General features: G+C 41.9%; 1 protein-coding gene across 29 annotated transcripts in view; it reads left to right on the forward strand.

Moving 5' to 3' along the window:
- RBFOX1 (RNA binding fox-1 homolog 1) overlaps nt 1–23,628 on the forward strand; it is a 2,045,752-nt gene that overhangs the window by 691,892 nt on the left and 1,330,232 nt on the right. The window lies entirely within an intron of this gene.

The raw sequence follows: 23,628 nt of genomic DNA on the forward strand, positions 1-23,628 counted from the left end.
TCAAACTCATAGAGATGGAAAATAGTGGAATGGTGGTTGCCAGGGGCTGCAGTGAGGAGATGGGGAGTTATTTAATGGGTCCAGAGTTTTATTTGGGATGATGAAACATCAGGAGAGGGGTCATGGTTACACAACATGAGGGAAGTACTAAAATGCCTCTGAATTGTCCAGGTAAAAAGGATTAAAAGGTAAATTTTATGTTATATACATTTTACTACATTAAAAAATAGCAGAAAAAAAATACCATAAGCAGCCAAAAAGAAAATTGTAGGAGAAGCAAGTTCCTCCTCTGGTCAGAGGATTTTTTTTTTCCTGATGCCCCATACATTCCCTTTCTGGAGTGCTCATTGGTTTCTAGCTGCCTCCATTTGGAAGCAGAGCTTGAAAACTGGCAACCTGAAGGCTGTAACTGGCCCATGGAGGAATTTTGTTTGAGCCACACTATTTATCTGAAGTTTGGATCAGTTGTCAGCATTTTACTATGAGATACTTGGCATCAAAAAGAGGAATTGGATTCCAGTATCTTAAAAACCTTGTGGTCTGGCCACATTGGGTCTACATTCTCCCACCTCAGGGTTGTGTTCTTAAAGGAGCCCCAGTGTGCTTAGCTCACAGGGGTGGGGCACCTGCCTGACCCCTTGGGGAAGTGAAGTGGCAGCCTCCCCCTCTCCTACACTGAAGGGACCCTCTTCTCACAGTCTGGGAGTGGATCACTTCAGCCACTGATCATTGTCTTTGTTCTCCTGCTTTCCGGAAGGATTGCTGTGGAAATGAGCACTTGTGTATGGCCTCTATTCACGGTGGGCCTATTAGCTCAAAATCCCCTGTTGCCACATTCAGAGTTTTTATACATCCAGTTGTTTTTAGAGCAGCCCAAACAAGTAGATTTTCACTATTTAGGACCTGTTTCGTGTACCCCACAAAACCTCTCCAGACAGCTGTTACCCATTGATGAGGTAGGGCCTTGGAGTCATAGCATCAAGTTACTGTGGCCCTTTCGAGCCCCAGACCAACACGTCACTGCCATGCCACTGAGGACATCACCCAGTCACATACCTTCTTCACTTCTGGGTGGTGGCTTCTCCATGGAATCCTCTGGACAGTGTTATGGGCTGAAAGTCTGAGCCCCTCCTAAATTCATGTTGGAGCCCCAACCCCCAATGTGATGATGAGGCCTTGGGGGTTGGTGATTAGGCTTAGCTGAGGCCATGAGGGTAGACCCTTAGGGAGCATTCTGTGCATACCCATGCACTGAGCAAAGGCCAAGAGAGGACACAGCTGGGGGATGGGTGTCCAGAAGCCAGGAGGCTGGCTCTCACCAGGAACCAAATCTGCTCACACCTTCATTTGGACTTCCAACCTCAAGAACTGTGAGGAATAAATGTGTTTTGTTTCAGCCACTCAGTCTGTGGTATTCTGGAATAACAGCCAGAGTTGCTAAGCCACAAGGTCTCATGTTGTAAGGGGCTTCTCTCTCCTACAACCCAGTCCAAGTGCTACCCAACAAAGTGTGTTGTGTTTTACTACCTTTTGTGGCTCTGTATTTTCCTTTGATCAGCCCTAAATCCCTCAAACTCTCTGCAATTAATACATTTTTTCTTATCCAAAAGTGGAAATAGAATTCACTAGACAGAGGAGAGAGAAGGTGAAGAAGACTTGATGTCATATAAGGGGCCTCTTACTTCCTCCATTGAAATGGGCAAACCAGTAAGATGGGCACTGAAGACCTTTGTGTTCGCCAGAGCTGGGAGAGAGGGTGTTACTTGTCTTTGGGCATGTGGTTGGGCCTTACAGTGATCGGTACTATCTGCATCTGCACTTGATAGTTTACAAGAGGCTCTACACTGCTGATAACCCTTGAGTCGGTAAAAATGTGAGTGGCATATGCCTGGAGTGCCCCTCTCATTGGTCAAGGATTAAATTCGTGGGGAAGTACTCACCTAAAGTAGCTTTGGTCTGATCGCCGGCTCTGAATCCAAGGTGACAGGCTACAGGAGCTGGCCACAGTCAGCGGAAGTGCGTAACTTACATGGATTGATGGTTCTGGTTGATAAGGATTTGCAGGAAATGGGGTAATGCAATTACCATCCTCAGCCAGCTCTCCGTAGGGTGTTCTCACAGATCAGTGGCAAAGGGTTCGTAGGCGATTTTCTTCTCCATTATATTGTGAGATGTACAAGCCTTCCTACTGATACTGCTGGGGAGAGATGTTTAACGGATTATGAGACTGCTGTTTAAAAAAAGATTTCCAGTTAAATACCTTTCAGTATTACAATGGTAAAGCTCTGAAGAATGGGGGAATTCCTCCAAAATAATTGCTTCTCAAGGAGCTTAGTTTGATTGTCTTATAAACAACTTTAACTTCATTCTTTTCTTCTTTCCTATGACAAATGAGAAAAGAAGTCTGCATTTCATTGAACAGTCAGATTTCCAATATGGTGTTTACTTGAATTTTCCATTTCTGCTGCAGCCAGGAAATCAAATCCAAAGGATTAAACACCCAATTCGAAATATAATGGAAAATTAAAAAGGGGGGGGGGGCGATTCACCAATAAATGAGGAAGACTTTGTTCACAAGTTTCTAAATGATAACTCCAGGATGGCAGCAAATTGGGCAAAGGTGACCTTGAGCGCCTAGGCCATCTGTGCTAGCATCTCTCATGTTCTGCTGGTGTCATGAGGTTAATTTTTAGACAAGAACTATTGGTAACAGTGGTCATGTTGTAAATGTTTTCTGTGTGCCAAACCCAGTGCTTTTTATCCATTATTTTCTTAATTCCTTAAAACTCTCTGAAGTACGTGTTTTAAGTAATCCCATTTTAGGAGGAAAAACCAGACATGGACAGTTAATAATGTACTCAAGAACACAGAGCTAGTAAGTGATGGAGTCAGATTCCCAATCAGCTTCTCCGTAGGTCCAGGCCCACAGTCCAAGTCACCATGTCCACTGTCAGGAACAGTGGCCTTAGATTTAAGGTCTGGCCCCCTTGTTGGTTTTGAGTAGATCAGGGTTTTTTTCCTCCCCATTGGAGACCTCCAAAGTCCAAAGGCATAACATTCATGTAGTAGTCAACAGGTATGTATATCAAGGGTCTAGTAGAGACCAGGTGCTGGACCAGGAGCTAGGAAGCCCAAGAGAGACTACAGTGCTCCACCCTCATGGAACTTTCATTCTCAGGGAGAGACAAGACAACACAGAGGTAAACACTTGTGATAGATACCAGGAGAGAAATCAACTTGATCCTGAGGCAGAAAATAATAAGGGTCTATTGAGGAGGCTCTCTGCGGGGGCAGAGAGATGGTTCTGCTAAAACTGGGAGAGAAGGAAAGAGAAAGCTCTGCCAATAGCTATGGGAAAGAGCGTTCTAGCAGGAAGGAACAGCAAATACAAAGGCCCTGAGATGGGAAGAAGGTTGACCTATTTGAAAAAACTGAAAGGAAGTCATTGTGGCTGGAATAATAGAGGGTTGAGGGAAGCAGCCCTCCGTAAATGGGATTCAACAGTTGGCCTTAAGAGGGCAGAACACACATACTTCTGTATCTCAGGTTATTTTCTTTCTCCTTTAAAGAATTCTTTTCTATTTCTGCATTTCTTTTCTGCTCCTCTACCTTATTCGAGTGCCTGCTGCAATTGGCCTTGATTAAAAAACATTACTCTCTGTTGATCTGGGCTTTTTTTTTTATTTCTTTTTTTTAACATTTATTCATTTTTGAAAGAGAGAGAGAGCGTGAGCACAAGCTGGGGAGGGGCAGAGAGAAAGGGAGACAGAAAATCCAAAGCAGACTCCAGGCTCTGAGCTGTCGGCACAGAGCCCAGCGTGGGGCTCCAACTCACAAACCGCGAGATGATGACCTGAGCCGAAGTCAGATGCCCAACTGACTGAGCTACCAAGGTACCCCAGGGCTTTTTAATTCAAGAAATCTTTGAGCATTATATGCCAAACCCTGGGGTAGGCCATGCAGGAACTCCAAAGAAGTAAAGTGATGTGTTTGTGGGTCTTAGAAACATGTAGCTTTGAACTGCAGAAGTGGAAATGAAGTTGACCTTGCAGAAATGAGTTGCAGGTTAGGTGGTCGTAAGCCTTTAAAGAAGATTCATGTGGGACCTTTTCAAATAATTCTGTTCACCAGTCAATTTTAAACCATCCTGCATCCTAGTGAGCACAGTTTATGGCTTTGTTCACATCATAGATTTGGAAATCAAGACCTAAAAAGGTCACACCATTAAATAAATGTTCAACACTCAGGGAGAGATGGGATGTGAGTAACACGTTCTCAGTTTCATGACATTAACTTGCTACTTTTGTAATAGCTACTTTGGTTTGCATTCCTAAAACTGAAAAAAGATTTTTTTACCTGTAGTTTTGATGAAACAAAGCAAGTTTTTGATGTGAGCGTTTTTCTACTTCAGAGAATTGAATAAAGGAAGTGTGCATTGATTAATATTCTTGGTACTAGAAATCTGTCTGGAAACCCCTCATGTCCAGTGTTCCTCCAATTTATTGTGCTTAAGTATACTTTAGAGTGGTGCTATCCATTACAGTAACTGCCAGCCACGTGTGGTGACTGACCCTTGCAATCGGGCTAGATTCAATTGAGATGTGCTGTTAAGTGTCTGATGACTTAATGTGAAAACATAATTAAAATATTTCTATAGTTTTCATATTGATTATACAATGTAATGATAATCTTTGTATATATACACTTAAAGACACAGTATTAATAGAATTTTACTTGTTCATTTTTACCTTTTTAAAAATGTGCCTACTAGAGAACTTAAAATTATATGTGGCTTGAATTCTGCTTCTTTTGAATTGTATTACTCTAAAAAGACTTGTATATCCACTCATGATGCTATAATTGACACCAGGCTTGCCCTCCTATTGAAAACAGTGGTAAAACAATGAAACCTGTGAGGCTATTCTTTGAAAGCATCTATGAAAGGTGGGGCAGTTTTGTGATCTTTGAGAGAAGGGCAGCACATACACTGAGCCTCACGGAAGCCTGGCTTTCTGTACAGGAGCCTTTTCCTTCTGTAGTGCAGGTAGGTTGCACCACACGAGTGAGAGTATAAACTAAGAAGTAGACATTGTAATTCTTGGCTCCTGAAGTGGAATTCTTTGGGCAGGGTACCCGAAAAGAAGAATATGTTCAGGGGAGAATTTATAAATCTTCATGGGGATTTACTGCAGGTCCTTGGCTGAGAGCTGGGGTATCCATGCACAGGTTGAGATATCACCAGACTTAGCAGGGATCCCTTGATGCAGGGCTGACATCTAAATAACACCAACATTTGTGTAGTGCTGCAACACATTAAGATCCAACCAAGGTGAGGGGTCTGCTGAACACGTGGTATAATCAGCTTTGACCCCAGAATGGCCGTGTCTTACTAGTAAATTCTAATTCCACTAGAATAAGGACACCAAGTGACTAAGTTTGAGACAGAGATATGGCTACTGGACAAAAAATAAAACCAAATTCAACAGGATCAAAATAATACTCTAGTAATTTAATTACCCATGTGACTAAAAGAAGGTAGCATAATCTGGACTATTGTCCATCGTGTCTAACGTATAATAAACGTTGCTAAACACATGAATAAGCATGGAAATGGGACCCACATGGAAGATATAAAATAAAGTCATTAGAAACAGACCCTGAGGTGACATGGATGTTAGAATTATCTCTAGTTATTTGTAAAGAAAATTTAAAAAACTTCTAAATAACCAACGCTTTAAAGAAGGAGAGCTCACAAGGAAAATCATAAGATATTTTTAAATGATCGATTCTGAAAATACATCATATTAAAATTTATGAGATGTGGCTAAAGTAAATCTAAGAAGGAAGTTTATATTACAGTGGAAAAAATGGACCTTGACCTGTACTTCCCCCAAGTTAATTTGAAATGATTCATATATCTCCATGTTTCACTGAAAATGATCACGTTTCTGCAAGGAACCATAAGAGAATATCTTTGCAATCCTGGTGTAAGCTAAGTTTTCTTAAAGCACGCACACACACACACACACACACACACACACACACTAATGTGTAAAAGAAAAAAGGGGGAAAGGGGCCTTTGTTAAAATTAAAAACTAATGTCAAAGGTATCATTAAGAAAATGGGAAGTCAAGCTGTGGACTGGGAGAACACATTCACAGTACTGCTGACAGAGGACTTATGTCCTGAATATGGGAAGACAACTCATTAAAAATGGGAGAATGAATTGAACATGCTTTTCCAATCAGAGGCTGTGAGAATGTCCATTGAGCATAGAAAAATGTGCTGAAGATGGTAGTCATCAGGGAAATGAAGTTAAAATCACAGTGAGATACCACTTCACACCCACTACAATAACTAAAATTAAAAAGAATAAAAACACCAAATGTTGGTGAGGATGTGGAGGAGCAGAACTGTCGTACATTGCTGGTGGGTGTGAACTGGTACAAGTGCTTTGGAAATCTGTTCAGCTCTTCATTTTACAGTGAAACACCTATTGTCCAGCAATTCTACTCTCCAGTAATTACATAAGGGTAATAAAAACATACAGCCAGGGAACCCGGGTGGCTCCATCAGTTAAGGGTCTGACTTCGGCTCGGGTCATGATCTCACAGTTCTTGGGTTTGAGCCCCACATCGGGCTCTGTGCTGACAGCTCAGAGCCTGGAGCCTGATTCAGATTCTGTGTCTCCCTCTCTCTCTGCGCCTCCCCTGCTCGTGCTCTGTTCTCTGTCTCTCAAAAATAAACATTGAAAAAAATTTTTAAAAATACAGCCACACACACCTGCACACACACAGATGTAAATATACAGTAGTAAAGTTTATTGCAGCTTTATTCATAATAGGCAAAACTGGAAGCAGTAATACCTATGTCCACCGACAAGGAATGGGTAAACAAATAGTGGTACTCATGCAGTTTAATACTGTTCAACAACATAGAAAAGACTAGCTTAGTGATGTGTGCATTGATGTGGGCGAGTCTCACACACATTGGGAAGTGCATCAAGGGCCAGACACAGAAGCATACATACTGTGTGTTTTCATTATATGATGTTTAAGAATTCGCAAATTAATGGTGAGAGAATATAGAACACTCATTTCCTGGCCCCAGTGGGGGCCACACTGGGACAAGACACTACACTCAGGTGATGGAGATGATCTACACTTGATTACCGCTATGGTTAGATGGGTGTATACATTTATCACAACTCTAAATCTTTATGAGCTTAAGATCTGTGCATTCTCTGTGTACATTGTATCTGAAAAAAAAATCCCTGGGGCACCTGAATGGCTCAGTGGGTTAAGTGTCAACTGTGGATCTTGGCTCAGGTCATGATCTTACAATTCGTGAGACTGAGCCCCATGTGGGGCTCTTTGCTGACAGTAGGGAGCCTGCTTGGGATTCTCTCTTTCTCTGCCCCTCCATCACACACACACACACACACACACACACACTCACTCTCTCTCTCTCTCTCTCTCCCTCCCTCCCTCCCTCCCTCCCTCCCTCCCAATAAATGAATAAGCTTAAAAAAATCCTTAAAAAGAATATTCAAAAGCAGGGGTCAGCAAACTATCACTCAGGGGCCTAATGTGGTCTGCCACCTGTTTTTGTAAATGTTACGGGTATGAAGCCACACCGACCTACCCACATATTGTCTCCAGCTGATTTTGCACAGGAATACCAGAGTTGAGAAGTTGAGACCGAGACTGTATGGCCAGCATAGCCTAAACTGTTTATTATGTGGCTTGTTCCCAAAAACCTTGCTAACCGCTGCTCTAGACAAATTGTTTTAATAAGACTCCAAAACCTAGCTGCAGACATTCTGATCCAGAGCAGCTGAGGGCAGAACTCTGCAGCTCTCTTCTGCTCCCCCAGAAGGCTTCAAAGCAGGCAAAACTGGTGGCCAGGGAGAGCAGAATTGATCCTTTCAAGATTCACCCTATCGATACCTAGCAACTGTCTTTGGTCATAAAATTATTTTACTGACTTATCTAATTTGTTCATGCTGCAGTTATAAAAGCCCATTTCTTCCCCATTAGCTTTCTATGGAAAGTGAGAGCAGTTCCGACTCATCATCGTTATGTAATCATCCTTCATAAATTCAGAGAGCCTCACATGTGCTGGTATCATCAGAACTCTCTTTTGTCACTATTGGGCTCTCTGTGGGTGGCTGTTTGAGAGGCTAAAAGATATGAGGGGGGAGGGAAGTCACAAAGCACTTTCCATGCATGTCTAAAGGATAATGACACTTAAGAAGCTTTACTTAAAACCGATTTGGCTTCATGATGATTTGAGCTTGCTCTTTAATTAGTTTTTAGAAGCATATATTGTTTATTATCATTATTTTATTTTGCCAAATAGAAGCTTAACATGTGTTAGTTCACAAACAAGGCAGCTGCTCTTTGCCAGGTTTTAACCACCAATCAAGGAAAAAGAAAATGTCTTATCACCTTGGAAACATTTCCCCCATGGGTGGTATATGACTAAAATGTAAAGATAATAGAGGACACTTTTGGCAAAATCATTTTTGCTCAACAAATGGTACATTTGTGCCCCTATATTTCCAGCACCCTTGCAGTTAGGTAGGGTTGTGTGACTGGTTTTGCTCAATGAAATGAATGTCTTCTCCATTCTTTATTTCTCCCATTGAGGCTTGTATTGAGATAAAGTTACCACTGGAATGAAATGAAACAGCTTGAATTAATGAGCTTGGTTTCTCCTATCAGGAAATGAACATTTGTTGTGTTAATCCACTGAGTCTTTAAGGCTATTTGTTTTTGCAGCATATCCTTGTCTCTTCTGACTAATATGGTGCTCATTGGTATAGGTTAAGGCACTCATTGGAGAAAACAGACCCAGGAAGACATTACAAAGGTGCATAGTATAAATGTATCATTGCCAATAACAATGGACTATTTGTTAACACAGAAAGGACAATTGACTCTCAGCTCTTTATCTTCAGCTTTATAAAAATGCAGTTGGTTCCAAGAACCTACATAAAAGTGAATATAAACATAACCATACCAATACATGACATAGGCAAAATACATATAAAGACAGTGGGAGACCATTGCTTTCCAAGAGGTCTCTGTTGTGAATTTGTTGTGTGAATTTTTTTTTCTTTTGAGAGGGTGCCCTGGGGGTTGCAAGTTGTTACCTTCTAACTCACTTAAAAATGTCTTCTTTGAGGGTGCAGGGCTGGAAGAGAAAATTTCTGTGATGCTGGACCTCATTTTTCACGGGGCTTTGCTCTCTGGCAAGATGGGCTATTACATCAACTATTGTATCGTCTATCTTCTGTGCTGGCAAGACCCCTGATTACTCACCTGCTCTGCAGAGTTGATCGTGCCTTCTTCTACCCTTGCCAGGATGGCTATGACTGGCTTCCATGTTGGTCTCTCCTTCTAGAATGTGAGCTTCAGAGGCAGAGTCCATAATACTCATCTTTAAGTATCTTCATATTTCCAGTGACATCAGGCACGTGGCAGACACCCAGTATGTGTTTCTGATTGAATAAGTAAATGATAACTCCACCACCCAAATTCTTCACCTCTTAGGATGTCACCACCTTCATTGCCACCACTGTGATCTAAGCTGCTGTCAGTCAATTCTGCCTGACTCCTGAGATAACCTCCAAAGACCCTCGCTTACATCTACTCTTACCCTTGCCATCAGTGTTTTCATTAGAGTTGGAGCCATCTCTTTAAAACCCAAATATTATCTCACCCCTTCAACCTCTTGGGTGACTTTCTATTGCTCTTTGAATAAAGGCTAAAGTTCTTCCTGTGGTCTGCAAGACCCTCTTTCTGTATCCTTACCTTGCTCAAATGCCTCACAGTTCAGGGAGGTTTCTTTCTTACGGTTGCTCAAAAACACCCTGGTTTATTCTGCCATAGGGTCTTTAATCCATGTTGTGTTTTATGCTTCCTGTGCTCAACTCCATGATACACACACACACACACACACACACACACACACACACACACACCCCCGTCCTTGCTTACCTAGTTTAGTTCCAGCTGTTTTTTTTAGACTTCAGCTCACATTAGGGGGCATTCTTCTTTTATAATTTATAATTTCTTACAGTATCACGTATTCCTTCTTTTCAGTACATCAGTAGTTACAGTTTTACATTTACTTTCATGATTATTTGATTCAGGTCTGCAGGCGCGAATCGAGAAGACTGGTCTGGTTTTTGCCTAGCACTACATCCCGAGAGCCTATTCCAGTATCTGGCATATATTTATTTAGCAAATAATGTTGCATAAATGAATGTCTGGTTAGGGGTATTGTAATAGCTCACTGCTGACTAGGGAGGCATACTGAGTGCTACCTGGTCCTGTGAGGTAAGGAAGAGCTACAGCATGATGGAGAAGTGGTAGGCACTCACAGTAGGCCATCAGCCCTGCCCTGCTCGGAAGGCCTGGTCTGGAGCAGGCAGAGATGGAGTGGAGGGGACTCACTGGTGGCCCAGTTATCCTTGGGCTTGAACTCAATCTCTTTTAAGAGTGTGGAGGGGTTCATTCCCTAGCACTCATTCCCTAGCACTCTATCCTAGGCAGACCATGGTGGGCTTTTCTTTTTTCTTTTTAATTTTTTTTCAGTGTTTATTTTTGACAGAGAGAGAGCATGAGTGGGAGAGGGGCAGAGAGCGAGGGAGACACAGAATCCGAAGCAGGCTCCAGGCCCTGAGCTGTCAGCAGCACAGAGCCTGACGCCGGCCTCGAAGTCACAGACCGCGAGATCTGACCTGAGCCGAAGTCGGACGCTCAACTGACTGAGCCACCCAGGCGCCCCATGGTGAGCTTTTCAAAGCCATCCATAAGTTCTCAGGGGCTAAAGTTCAGAAATGGCTAATCTGGACAATATTCCAGTGAATTGACTAACAAGAGGGTTTTATCCACAAAAAGGTCATTCTGAGTTCAAATACCTGGTTCTTTGTTGTAAAACATCCATTCTAGACCGGGATTCTCTGGACTTTCATTATGTAGGACAACGAGGTGACAAGGGTCCACAGAGTTTAGTGCAGTTTTTGTTGTTTGTTGCATTTTGATTGTTTTAATGGGGAAGAGTGTTGGGAGTATATAAAAATTGCCAGTCACTTGTCAAATACCATCATCATCTTGAGGCAAATGGGAAGGTTAACAGAATCATTGGGCTCAGGTGTAAAGATAAAATTTGCTGGATATTTGGATAAGAGCATTAATAAAAATCTTCAGAGTATAGTTATTTGGAAACATGTAAGTTAAAAGAAACTGTTGGATTTAAATGTGGATCAGTCAGGCTATCTGAAGGAAACATGGAGATAATCAGCTAATGGAACGTTGGTTAATCATGAGGGATGGAAAGGTGATAGGTTAAACAATAAAAAGCTAAGAAGCGTGGCTGAAGGTAGCTGGTGGCATTCTTGGTGCTTTTTTGGACCATTTTGACAGTTACTTTAGATGCTTTGTTGGTCAGATGGTTGTTAAGATAATGAATATAAATCTGTTAGGAGAAGGTGTGAGCAAGGCCCTGAGGCAGAGGAATGGAGGGGCTGTACTTGCTTCCTAAACTATCAGAGCTGTATCCCTGCTAGTGCCATTTCCATGCTTGCGCCCCCTGGTGTCCAAGGCTGGCTTTGCTTTTGATACACTGCTTCCCTGTACATGCATATAATCCCAGTTGCTGATGGGAATATGCCATATGTCTCAGGTGTTCTGGGGGAGGGGAAAAAAAAAGTTGAGAACCGTGGCTGTAATTACAGAGAAAAAAGCATGGAGAATTGCAAGGATGAGGGCTGATGCTTCAATTTGTTATGATGTCTATTTTCTGACCATCTTTTAGATTCCCTAGAAATTACTCATTTTTAGGAATGCCTGACTTCTGTGCATTTCTGCAGAACTCAGGTCTAAACTAATTTGATGTAAATTATACATTTGCAAGTGGTATTCTAGAAAAACCTGTATGGGGCCTACAAAGACAAAGTGCACAAAAGGAAATGATGATGTGTTTTATTCATAAGGCAGCATTTCTCTTCAAAATTCTTACACAGCCCCTAAAAATACCTAATGCGTCACAAGCCGACATTTGTACTGCTGGCTTTCCATACACAGAGAAGTACTGTTCCTTTTAATCAAGTAAGTTTATTTTGTGGTGAAACCTTTTGTATAATATTGAAAAATAGTTGTGTTCCTTGGAAGCTATTTCGGGTTTCTGAAATGATCATTTTTAATCATTCGCCTAGCAAAACAATTTACCAAGCACTGGAGGATAACGAACCATAAAGTTTAATTTGCCTTTTTTAATTGAGTTGTTAATTAGCACCCCTCCACCGTTGGAGACTCCCAACTTGCTTTTTTGTTTTGCTTCTGATCCGAGACATTTTAAAGAATCTAATCTATCATATTTCCTCTACCCAGGTACTTTCATGAATCACATCAATAGGTGATTATTTCCTAAATCTGTTGAAGCTTCAGCAGATGCATACAAATTTTGTCATTGGCAAATAATTAGATAGGGAATATAGAATGGTATTAAGTTGATAAGTTATCTGCCGTTTGTTGAATTCCTACTATGTGCCAAACACAGTTCTAAGTGCTTAACAAACATTACTTACTCTTCACAGCATTTTGAGGTACTATTACCTCCATTTCGTACACAAGTGAGCAGAGGGTCAGTTGTGCTAAACACTTTTTCCCCCCAAGGTCATCCAGCTTATCAGTACTGGAGTAAAGCTTCAGTCCCAGGCATTCTGTCTGATGGCCTCACAGGTCACCCTTTTAACCCTGTGCTGTATTCTCGAGATCCTTGAAGTCAAACAGACCTGCATTTGAATTTTCTTCTGTTGTTAATATTGAATGTTAAAATTAACCACATGCTATATTCAGAACCAATTTCATGGGTCTGTGACCTGGGCAGTCAAGGCCCCACACCCAGGAGGGCCCTGTACTTGCTCTAATGTTCTTCTGTTGCTGTCTTGACATTTTAAATAATTTTTGGAAAAGGAACCCCACACTCTCATCTTGTGCTGGGTCCTGCAAATTACATAGCTGGTTCTGACACTGTTGTTCTTTTAATATACATTCATTCTCTCTGCTTCTCATGATTTCTGTGGGTCCAAAGTCTGTGCATGGCTTAGCTGGGTCCTTTGTTTAGAGTTCAACAAGGCTGAAATAGAGATGTTGGTCAGGGCTGGGTTTCCATCTGGAGGCTTGATTGGGGAGCCAAGCTCCCTGCTTTGTGCTTGTGTGGTAGCATTCAATTCCTTGCAGCTGTAGACTTCATGGCATTTTATTTCTTCTAAACCAGCACAAGGAGGGAGAAGGACTGGAGCATGTCTTATAGCAAGGCAGAGTCTTATGTCAGGAAACGTAATTATAGGAATGGCATCCCATCACCTTACTGCATTTTATTGGTTAGAAGCAAGTTACAGGTCTTTTCCATTTTGAAGGGGAGGGATAATAAAAAGGTGTGAACACTAGGAGACAGAAATCATGGGGGACCACCTTGGATCTGTTTGCGACAATTATGATGTATTATTATGTGTACTTATTTAAAAAAAATTTTTTTTAACGTTTTTATTTTATTTTTGAGACAGAGCATGAGTGGGGGAGGGGCAGAGAGAGGGGGAGACACAGAATCTGAAGCAGGCTCCAGGCCCTGAGCTGTCAGCACAGAGCCCACGCGGGGCTCGAAGTCACAACCGTGAGATCATGACCTGAGCCGAAGTCGGACGCTTAACCGACCAAGCCACCCAGGCGCCCCTATGTGTACTTATTTTTATTGTTGTTGTCAGTGCAAGCAATTCTGTAGAACTTACTGTGTTCCTGACCCTGTTCTAAGTGCTTTTGCATGTTAACTCACTGACTTATACAGCTGTGCCCCAAGGTCCTGAGGACTGAGCCAAGGGTAAGCTCTCTCTGCCCTCTGGAATTAATAGTCCTCAGGGCATTGAAGCATGAGGCAACTCTTTTTATTTTTCTGAGGGATATGATCGTCTCAGGAAGTAGTTAAGTATAAATGATTAGAAACATGGAATCTAGTGCCCTACAGACCCAGGGAGATTCCCTGCTCTGTTGCTCTCTGGTTGTATGATCATGCCCAGGTGCCTCCTACGTTTCCTCATCAGGGGTGCTCCAGGAGGGCTTGGAGCCACGTGCACATGTTAAGGCTGCCTTGAAGTTAAGGTCCTTTACAACGTGGCAACGTGGCAATTCACACAGTTCAGCCAGAATAGGGTTATGCTTTTGTGTTTAAGATATTTTTATCCTACTGAATCCCAAGACCTCTCTTGTGTCAGGCTCTTCAAGGAATTTTATACAAAGAAACACACTGGGGCAACCCAAAAGGTACCCTGAAACTTGCCATCATTTATATAAACACTTCTTTCTCTGTTGTCTGGTTTTTCATTACGCAGATTAACTTGGTCACTCCACCTCTTTCCCCATCAGTCTCTTTCTTGCTCTCTTGGACTCTTTCTCATTGTCTTTTTTTTTTTTTTTTCCATTTCTTAAGATGCACCCATGTTTATTTCTCTTTCTCCCCCTGCCCCATTCTCTACTTTTATCCCACCAAATGTTATGTCAAGACCTCTCCCTTCTCAGGTGGAAGAAAGAAAAGGAAGGACAAAGGAGATAATGGAGTAGAATTCCATCATCCTTCTCTCCTTGCAGATGTGTCTGTGAGGCTCTTCAAGGACGATGTTGATGGGGGCGGAGGAAGCAAGGGCTCTCCCTAAGCTTCAGCTGGAAAACATGCAGAGTGCTTTGTGCTAATTTGTCTTCTGAAACAGTCTTCTGCTTCCACATTTTTCTTGTAATTATCCTGCATGTTTGGTAGGCATGCCACCGTAGCGTCCAGCATTTTGCTGCAGGAGAAAACCAATCTTACCCAGTCTTTATTCAGCTCCTGCCGCCTGGTGATTTGTGAAGTTCTACCCCCCTTCCATCAGAACTGCTTGCACATTCTCCTCAGAGCAGTGGGTGGCAGGAACATTCATTCATATTCTCAAACGTCCTCTGTCCATGTGATTGGTAGCAGTTCTTTGGTGACAGGTGCAATAATTAAGCATTAAAAAAAAAAATTATCCCCTTCCTTGTTTTGATCCCAGCTGTTTCCTGTCCTTCTACACTTTTTCTCTCTACATTATCCTGTTTCTTGCTAATATGGTCAATATGTTTCCTTCTACCGGTCCTTCCCTTTTGGCTTTTGAGCACCTCATCCTGTAAACAAGACATCTCAAGTGATGTTTTCTCCTCACTTTTGAAAAAGAGCTGTCTGTGGCTTGATTTCTTATCTCTGGCCCCCTGTTTACTCCACCCAACTCCCCCCCACCCCTCCACCCCTGCCCTTAATCTGACTGCCACACTTTCTGCCACACTGACAAGATGCTCTTGGAAGTCACCCGGGGCCCTGTGGTTGTCAGCACCTATTCTCAGCTCTTACTCTCCTTAGTCTGTCCACAGAGCAGATGGCGCTGACCACCCCAGCTCCTTGAGTCTCTGCCCTCTCATGCTCCTTGCCGAGCCTGGGTCTCTGTATCACTTGTGACCTCTTATTCATTCTCTGTCTCTCAGACATGGGCAAGCGCAGGCAGTCCTCTAGAATAGACTCCTGAATTCCTTACAAATTCCTTTACTTCTCCATTTTCATCAAGGATCCTGGCCAGTCACCATGGATAACACTTTAGGGGGCACCTCCTACCTGTCAGACCCTATCCTAAGGGCTTTTCACCGAGACTTTTCTCATCTCCAGAATGCCTTATGAGATAAAAAGAATATTGCTACTATTTTGCAGGAGAAAAACTGATACACAGAGTTTGTATTTCTTGATTTAAAATTTCTGGGCATAATCCTGACCTGTCTTAGAGTTTGTCTTCAAACTCGTGAACTTCTGGGTTCTCTCCTGGTGACACACAGTCAAAACCAAACTCACTTTCCTTTCTCCCCTACCTTTGCTCCTCCTCTGTGTCCCCTGGTTTTGTTTATTCACTGTATTATGTTTCATTTGTCACTTCAGCATTGTTTTCGGTGACTCCTGCCCTTTCCCCCCTCATCCTGTCGGCTGTTCAGCTATATACATTTCACTCCCAAATACCCTCCTTCCTTCCAGATTCCGCAATGTTCTTTACAGCCTTCTTTACTTCTCTTAAATTAATTTTATTTTTTCTCCATTACAGTAATTGTATGCTGATTCATTTGGCTAAAAAGATGAAAGAAAAGTTTTTTAAAATCCATAATCTGATCACCTGGAGTACAAAGGTTTTCGGGATGGTAGCATGTTGTACCCTTAAGCAGATAGGCTGAAGGCTTAATCTCAAGGACACCAGAATGTGATTGTATTCAGAGCTGGGGTCTTACAGAGGTAACCAACTTAAAATGAAGTCATTAGGGTGGGCCCTAGTCCAATACGACTGGGTGTCTTTGTTTATAAAAGGGTAATTTGGACACAGGCATGGCACATGGGGAGAATGCCATGAAGGATGAAGTTAATGCTGCTATTAGCCAAGGGATGTCGAAGATTGATATTAAACCATCAGAACGTAGGGCACAGGTTTGGGTCAGATTCTCCCTCACAGCCTCAGAAGGACCACCCCTGCTGATGCCTTGAGGTTCAAATCTAGCCACCAAGTTCTGAGAGGCAATAAATTTCTGTTGTTTGAGCCACGAGTTTGTGGGACTTTGTTAAGGCAGCCATGGAAAACCAATACCCTTTGAAACATACCTTTTCGTTCCTGGTCTTGCTCTCACTTCTTTGATCAATTGCTCCAAAACCTGCTTTTCTGTATAACTCTTTGTGTCAAAGCTTTATGGCTCCTTGTTGCTGCTGGAAAACACCCAGTGCCTTCGATAAACATCAGAAGCATTACAGGATCCCCCAGAAGATATGTGTCAGGAGGAAAATGACTTTGCCTTGCTTACTAGGGTGTCCCAGCAAAATGACAAGTGCCTGGAGCAGAGTAAGCAGTCACTTTTTGAAGGGGGGAATGAATGAATGAATGAATGAATGAGTGGGAGGGTAAATCATGAATCTGTTATCCTTCAGTAACCAGTGGCTTCATCTGGAAAGAAGCACTGCCTTTTCCCCAAATTGTGGTATCTTTTCCACTTCTTCCTCCTTGCTGATAACAGCTGATAGCTACCCATGGCCATCTCTCTTTGTTTTTAGATATGTGTCACTCAAGACCCAGCTCATTTTTCAGTGCTTCCTCAAATTTTCCAATATTTTCTAACCAGAACAAATCCTTCCCTCCCATGGCATTTTGAAAGCACTTTTTACTTTGATTATGTTACTTTATGCCAGGTTCTGAGTATGGTAACATTACTTTTACCTCTTGACACCTGGTAAGTATTTAATAAATATTTGTTAAGTGAGTATATTAATTTAAATGAGTATCTGGGATAACAGAGCTGAAATTAGCACCCTTAAGTCCCCCTCCCCCCTTATTTCTGTGTCTAGGCAACACTTTGTCCAAAGATTTCCCTCTTAAAATTTTTATTTACAAATGCTCTTCAGGACCTACATGTAAGAAAAAGAGCTGGCATTGAGTGCACTGAAAAGTTGAATTGCAGGTTGCCATGGAAACAGAGTTGAGAGTTGAGTTTTCTGTATACGAATGTTTTAATGAAAACATATTCCTAGCCTTTATAGATGGGATTGTGTACCAGAAGAGAAGTGCTTTATCTTAACATACTATTATGTTCATAAGTTAGATTGATGGTCCAAAGTATTATTTCATCGAATCACTATACATTATTGTGGTTTCCTTGCAGTAAATGATCCCAATGCTCACAAAAGGAAGGCTGTTCTTGTTTGTGGAAGAAAATGTCTCCATAGGCTAATTTTTTTCCTTTTGATATTGAGAAGTAGCCTTTTTACTTGAGCCAGAGGACACTTACCTTAAGTATCTGAAGTGATTCCATTTTTCTTTGAAATAATAATTGTCCCTAATCATGTATGCATTCTTGGTGCTACTGACAGTTATTAAATAATTGGGAAGATTTCATGATGGTGGTGGTGATAATGATGGTAGTGATGGGAGGCGTGTGAAATTTACTCCCAAACTCTTATGAAGCGGAGAGTGACCATGCACCACCCACTTTTGTTTTCTTCTAGTTTTAAGGTGAGTATTCCTGTAGTGTGGATCAAGGGGTTAGACTCTACAGATGATGGCTATTAGAATGCTATGCTGCAGGCATGCTGGAATTATAACTAGGCAATCATCAGTTGTATATGCAGTTTTCCGTTAAAGATAATTTATTAGGCACCTACCCAGAGATGGCCATGCTACTCATTGTTTATAGCAAACGTGAGGTACCATTTTGGTTGCCTCTTGAAGATCTCTTGTAATACAGAGATCCAACCCATCATTTTCCTCAAGTACCTTTTAATAGGAAACCTCCCAATAAACCTATTAAAAGCATAATGAAAACCTCATTCAGTCTTCTGTCTGGCTTCGGAGCTGTAAGTGCCTTCTAATTTGCACAAGATTGGAATAGCATTGAAGAATTACAGTAACTAAGTGAAACACTCATCGGATTTTCAATTTTCTGATAGCATCCCATGTAATTTCTTGTAATGCATTTGTAGCCAAGCGCGGTGACACATGTCAAGGCTCATGCTGGAGCTTCTGCCCACATCAGCGTTACATTGAGAAGCTTGGTGCTGTCACTGTTTCTCATGGGGAGAGGCCAATCGGTGCCTTTGTTTGGCCTTGATGGATATTCCATTATATACAGTCCCCTGAACAACACTCTCATAATTTCTACCAGCTCAGATAGATGTTTTCGATGCTTGACATTTGACTTCATGTATTTATTGGAGCACACTGTGAATAGTTCTTTTCGTGTGAGTGCTTGGCAGAACGTATGGTTTGTCCTTCTGTAGCTTGCAGTACCTGTTGAGTTTATTTCCTCATTGGGACGAAGGCTATATGCTTTGTATTCTGATAAATGAATTCCTTTTGGAGGAACCAAGAGAAGCAGAGGACATCGTGGCTATGAACCGCCAAGATAAGACTCTGAGTTTTCTTTAGCGTATTTCAGTGTTATTCTCGGTTCTTGTTTGCAAGCGAAAATAATCCATTCTCCCTCACAGAGAACCTATGTGTTCTTTTTCTAACCTTAAGCTGGGAGTCTCTTGTGCCTAATTCTTAGTGTTTTCATGGTTCATGACATATGTCAGTTGTTAAAAACCTCAAGCCAGTAACAGGATTAAAAATAGACTAATCACACTTGGCAAAGGAAAAAAAATGAGGTCAACCAGGATTTGAAATCTTCCAAATAATTAATGGTGTTGCTGCTCTTTGGCATATGGCCCTGACAAGACTGTCCTTCCTCCTATGGCAGGTATTTTGACTTATTTCTTACCTGAGTGAGGATGAATTTGAACTAAGTTTGCCACATTCTCTCTAGGCATCCCCTTTGTGACCAAAGGCATTTATTTGTGAGGTAGCAGGGTTGAGGTTAAAACGGTAGTCTAAAAGCCATATCACAGAGGCAAGCTAATTGGCTCACATGGGATGCAAGCTGTATTCTCACTGTGATGCTTAAAAAGGGAAGAACCACCTTTTTGACCCTTCATTTCACCCATATAACACACAAACATTTATGGAATTCTTATGGGGAACAAAGTCCTTAGTCGGGTGCTCTGTGAGAGGTGGTGATAGAAGCAGCCAGGAAATACTCATTTTAGTGTAGCAGGGACTTCCTGGGTGCTCAGAGCAAGATATGAATTGATGCTTCTCTTTAAGATGCCCTGAAAAAATATGACTCTCTTGACTTGTCTGGAAATCATTGAAAATAAGTAAAACTTAGACTCTGAACTTCTAGATCAGATTTTTGCAGCCTCAGCACTGTTGACATTTGGGGCCAGATTATTTGGTCAGGCGATGGTGACTATCCTGGGCACTGTAGGATGTTTAGCAGTACTAGATGCCAGCAGCCCCCCTCTCCAGTTAACGTAAAGTGCTTCCAGACACAGGCAAATGTCCCTGGGGAGGTAGGGACAACATTTCCAGTTGAGAGCCCTGGCTATAGATGACTTTCTGGTAGATACTCATGCTATCGCTTTTAGAGACAGTAGGCAATTGTTTTCTTGTCTATAAGATATAAAGTTCTTGGAATTATGCTGTGTGGAATAAGGATGCACGAATTTCTATAAGGGTAGACTTTTTGGTGTGTGAATTATATTTCAGTAAATCAGTTACTTAGAAAATTTGTAAGGTCATCTTTGCCATTGATTATGAATTTACTGAAACTTCTAAGTCTCCATATCCTACAGAAAGAGGTAACAGCATCTTCTGGATATTGTTTGAGCTCAAAGTGAGCTATGATTAGAGAAATTTGGGCAGTACAGCTATCAGTAACTAGTAGGTATTAAGAAATGTTGGATGCGGGTGCCTGGGTGGCTCAGTCGGTTGACTGTCCGACTTCAGCTTAGGTCATGATCTCATGGTTTGTGAGTTCGAGCTCCGTGTCGGCCTCTGTGCTGATGGCTCAGAGCCTGGAGCCTGCTTCAGATTCTGTGTCTCCCTCACTCTCTGCCCCTCCCCCATTCGTGCTCCGACTCTCCCTCTCAAAAATAAATAAACATTTTAAAAAATTTAAAAGAAAAGAAATGTCAGATGATTCTCAAGTGTGTCATTGGTCTGGCTGTTCACATGGTTTTCACAGTGTATCATCCTGAGCAATTGTCTTTGGGGCTCTCCCATCCTTCCTCCCAATAGCAGTCTATTAAAACCTTATTATTCCAGGTGTGGTCTATAGCCCAGCAGCAGCATTACCTGGGAGCTTGATAGAGGTGCAGAGAATCTGGCCCACCTCCAGTCAAAGTTGGAGAAGTACTTCCTTAAAGGGCCCTTTCCATCCATCTCCAACCATTACCTAGAAGGACTTCTTCCGACCCTCTCTCTTACTGGTTACTACTCTGCTTCCACTGATTGGCCTTTTGAAATTTTTTTTCACACTTTTCCTTGTTCACCATTCTACATTCCCACAAATATCGGACAGTTTTGCTTCCTTTGGTCCTACATCCCTGTCCTGTACAGTGATCTAATCCCGAACTTCCAGTCTGGGTTAGAATTTTGGACTCCCAGGACACAGTTCTGCAAAAACTGCTAGGTGAACCACACCCTGTAATTCTAGTTCATCTGAGGGTCAACACCAGAATGTCTCTTTATGTGTATCCATTTGTAGACACACATGTCCCTGTAGAATTTATGGTTCCCAACAATAGCTACCTCAGAAACACTTAGCAGTTAAAGCTTGACAGAGTGCATGCAAGAGATATTAGGATGAAGTGGTTCTCAAGATGGAATCAAGGTTTGGAAAAGTAGAAGGACAGAAAAGGGCATCATACATAGAGAGTGTTTCCTTCAACATGTTGTGTTAAACTCGGCAGCTATCCTCAGCCATTACATCCTAGAATCTTTCCCATATTTGTAAATGGCATCACCATCTACTTAGTTGCTGAACTGACAACCAAGGCATCATTATAGATTCCATCTTTCCCCTTCAGTCTGTCAGCAGACCCTGCCGCTTCCACCTTCAGAAGAACAATCTCAAATGCATCCATGACTAGTCATCTCTGTTGCTGCTAACCTTGTCTAGGTACTATCTCTCATGGTCTTCTGCAGTGGTCTCCTGAATTCGCCTGCCTGATGATGCCTGCTACCCCCAGACCCTTCTGTTAGCAGCAGCCAGAGTCTGATTTCTAAATTGCAGATCTGCTTGTGATATGCCCTTGCTTGCTATGCTTCCGTGTTCTCTCCAGTCTTCAAAGTCATTGAGCATGTTCAGCCTTAGAGTTTAGTGCTCTCCCTACCTTCTGTAACACTCATCCTCCAGATACTTGGATGGGTGGCTCATTTTTCTTTGAATATCAGACTCAAATCTCACCCCCTTAAAGCACAAATACCTATAAAATTACGGTGAGAGTACCCCTGCTTATAGTCCATGTGCCAAGCCTTTGAAATACCCTGCTCCCCAAGTGAAGAATTGAGCATTTCTGAAAGATACTGACATTGTAGAACTACAATGACCTGATGTTGGAATTGGACACGTGGCTGGGGAGAGCTGGAGATATCCAGAGAAAAGTTCATTTGCCATGCTTCGGTTTATCTAACAGAGAGAGAGATTGCCTATCAATTAAAACCACGAGGGTTGAGCTGGGATGTCATCCCTCGGGATTTGAAATAGTTTCATCTAATCTGGAGCAGTTTTAGAATTCAATAATGCAATCAGGTTTTAGTATTTTTCCCCCACGTAATGATTCATGTGCCATGAAATTTTTCATTAAAGAATTCCAAGGCTCACAAAGTAAGAAAAAGAAAGGGGGCCTCACACACCTCATTTGTTCAGCCATTTCGTGGAGTCCCCAAATGTAGATCATTGAAATGGAGCCTTGGAATTTTAAATCAAGTTTTACTTAGCAAATTTAATGAAATGCAAACAAATACTTAGCAGTTCTAAAGGGCATGAAGTCATTAAGGTTTCTCATTTTGTTAGGCGCTTTGGGGGCCTCCATAATTTTTGAAGTAAAATCAATTAAGTTCTGTGTGTGCATGAATGTGTGTGACTCATTGTGCAGTCTGTGGATAGATCATGTGGACTCTGGGCTTAAATTTCTGTTGCACCCTTTTCAGCTGTGTGTCCTTGGGCAAGTTACTTAACCTTATGTCATATGTAAAATGGGGATGCTCTAAGTTTTTCTGGAGCATGCAGTGTAATGCACAGGTCTCTGCGGTTAGAAGGGCCCATGCTTGGTTGAATGCTTGAAATCCTTAATAATTTTTGAATAATGGTGCCTGTGTTTTCATTCTGCATCCGGCCTACGAATTATGCAGCTGATCTTGATCTGATGAGATTATGTAAGTACAGTGCCTATCAGAGTCCCTTGAATGAGATTGGTACTAAATATGCATTACCTCTTTTCCTTACATGTTTGAATAACTGTATGTTTCTGCTCCCCTGGGTTAGGCAAAATTGAAAATGCTGATACTTTTCTAGTCTCGCTCTCTCTTGATTCTGTACGGCCACACCCCTAAGAGAAGCAGATTATCTTTCGATTACTTTTAAGACTGTAGAAAGATATTTAGTCCTCATACCCATTCTTTGGCAGTTCTGGGAGTATAGATAGTATTTTGAGGACTTTTATGGACTAACACCATGGTAAAATGCTTTGTGAAAACAGTTTGCCAGTTGTAAATTGCTTTGTAAATCAGTCATGATGATGTGCACTGAAAAAAAAAGTTATTGAATGTAAATGTGGTATCGATATGGGTAAGGGGATATATCAGAAACTTATGGGGTCATTGATATTTCAATACCATAGCTTCCCAAATATCACCATTCCTTCTGTCAGTTTACTCTCATCCCTGTGCACTGCGGGATGAGAGTGTTGGGATGTTTGATTATAAAAAACATGGGGCTCCTGGCTAACATAGGACATAGTAAGAAGTTAGTACCCTAGAGGTTGTAATTGAAGCTGATGGAACAGATGCTTGGGAGGAAGCATTGGGTGAGGTCAGACAGAGTTGGAAAGGGGATTTGGGGGAACATTTGTACCTGAGGTTCCTATCCTTTGCATTGACAGAGAATCCCCAGCAACTTGACACAGGTGGTTCTGATGGGAACCGTCTCACTTGGC

The sequence above is a fragment of the Acinonyx jubatus genome, chromosome E3 (assembly GCF_027475565.1).
Source record: "Acinonyx jubatus isolate Ajub_Pintada_27869175 chromosome E3, VMU_Ajub_asm_v1.0, whole genome shotgun sequence".
Lineage (NCBI taxonomy): Eukaryota > Metazoa > Chordata > Mammalia > Carnivora > Felidae > Acinonyx > Acinonyx jubatus.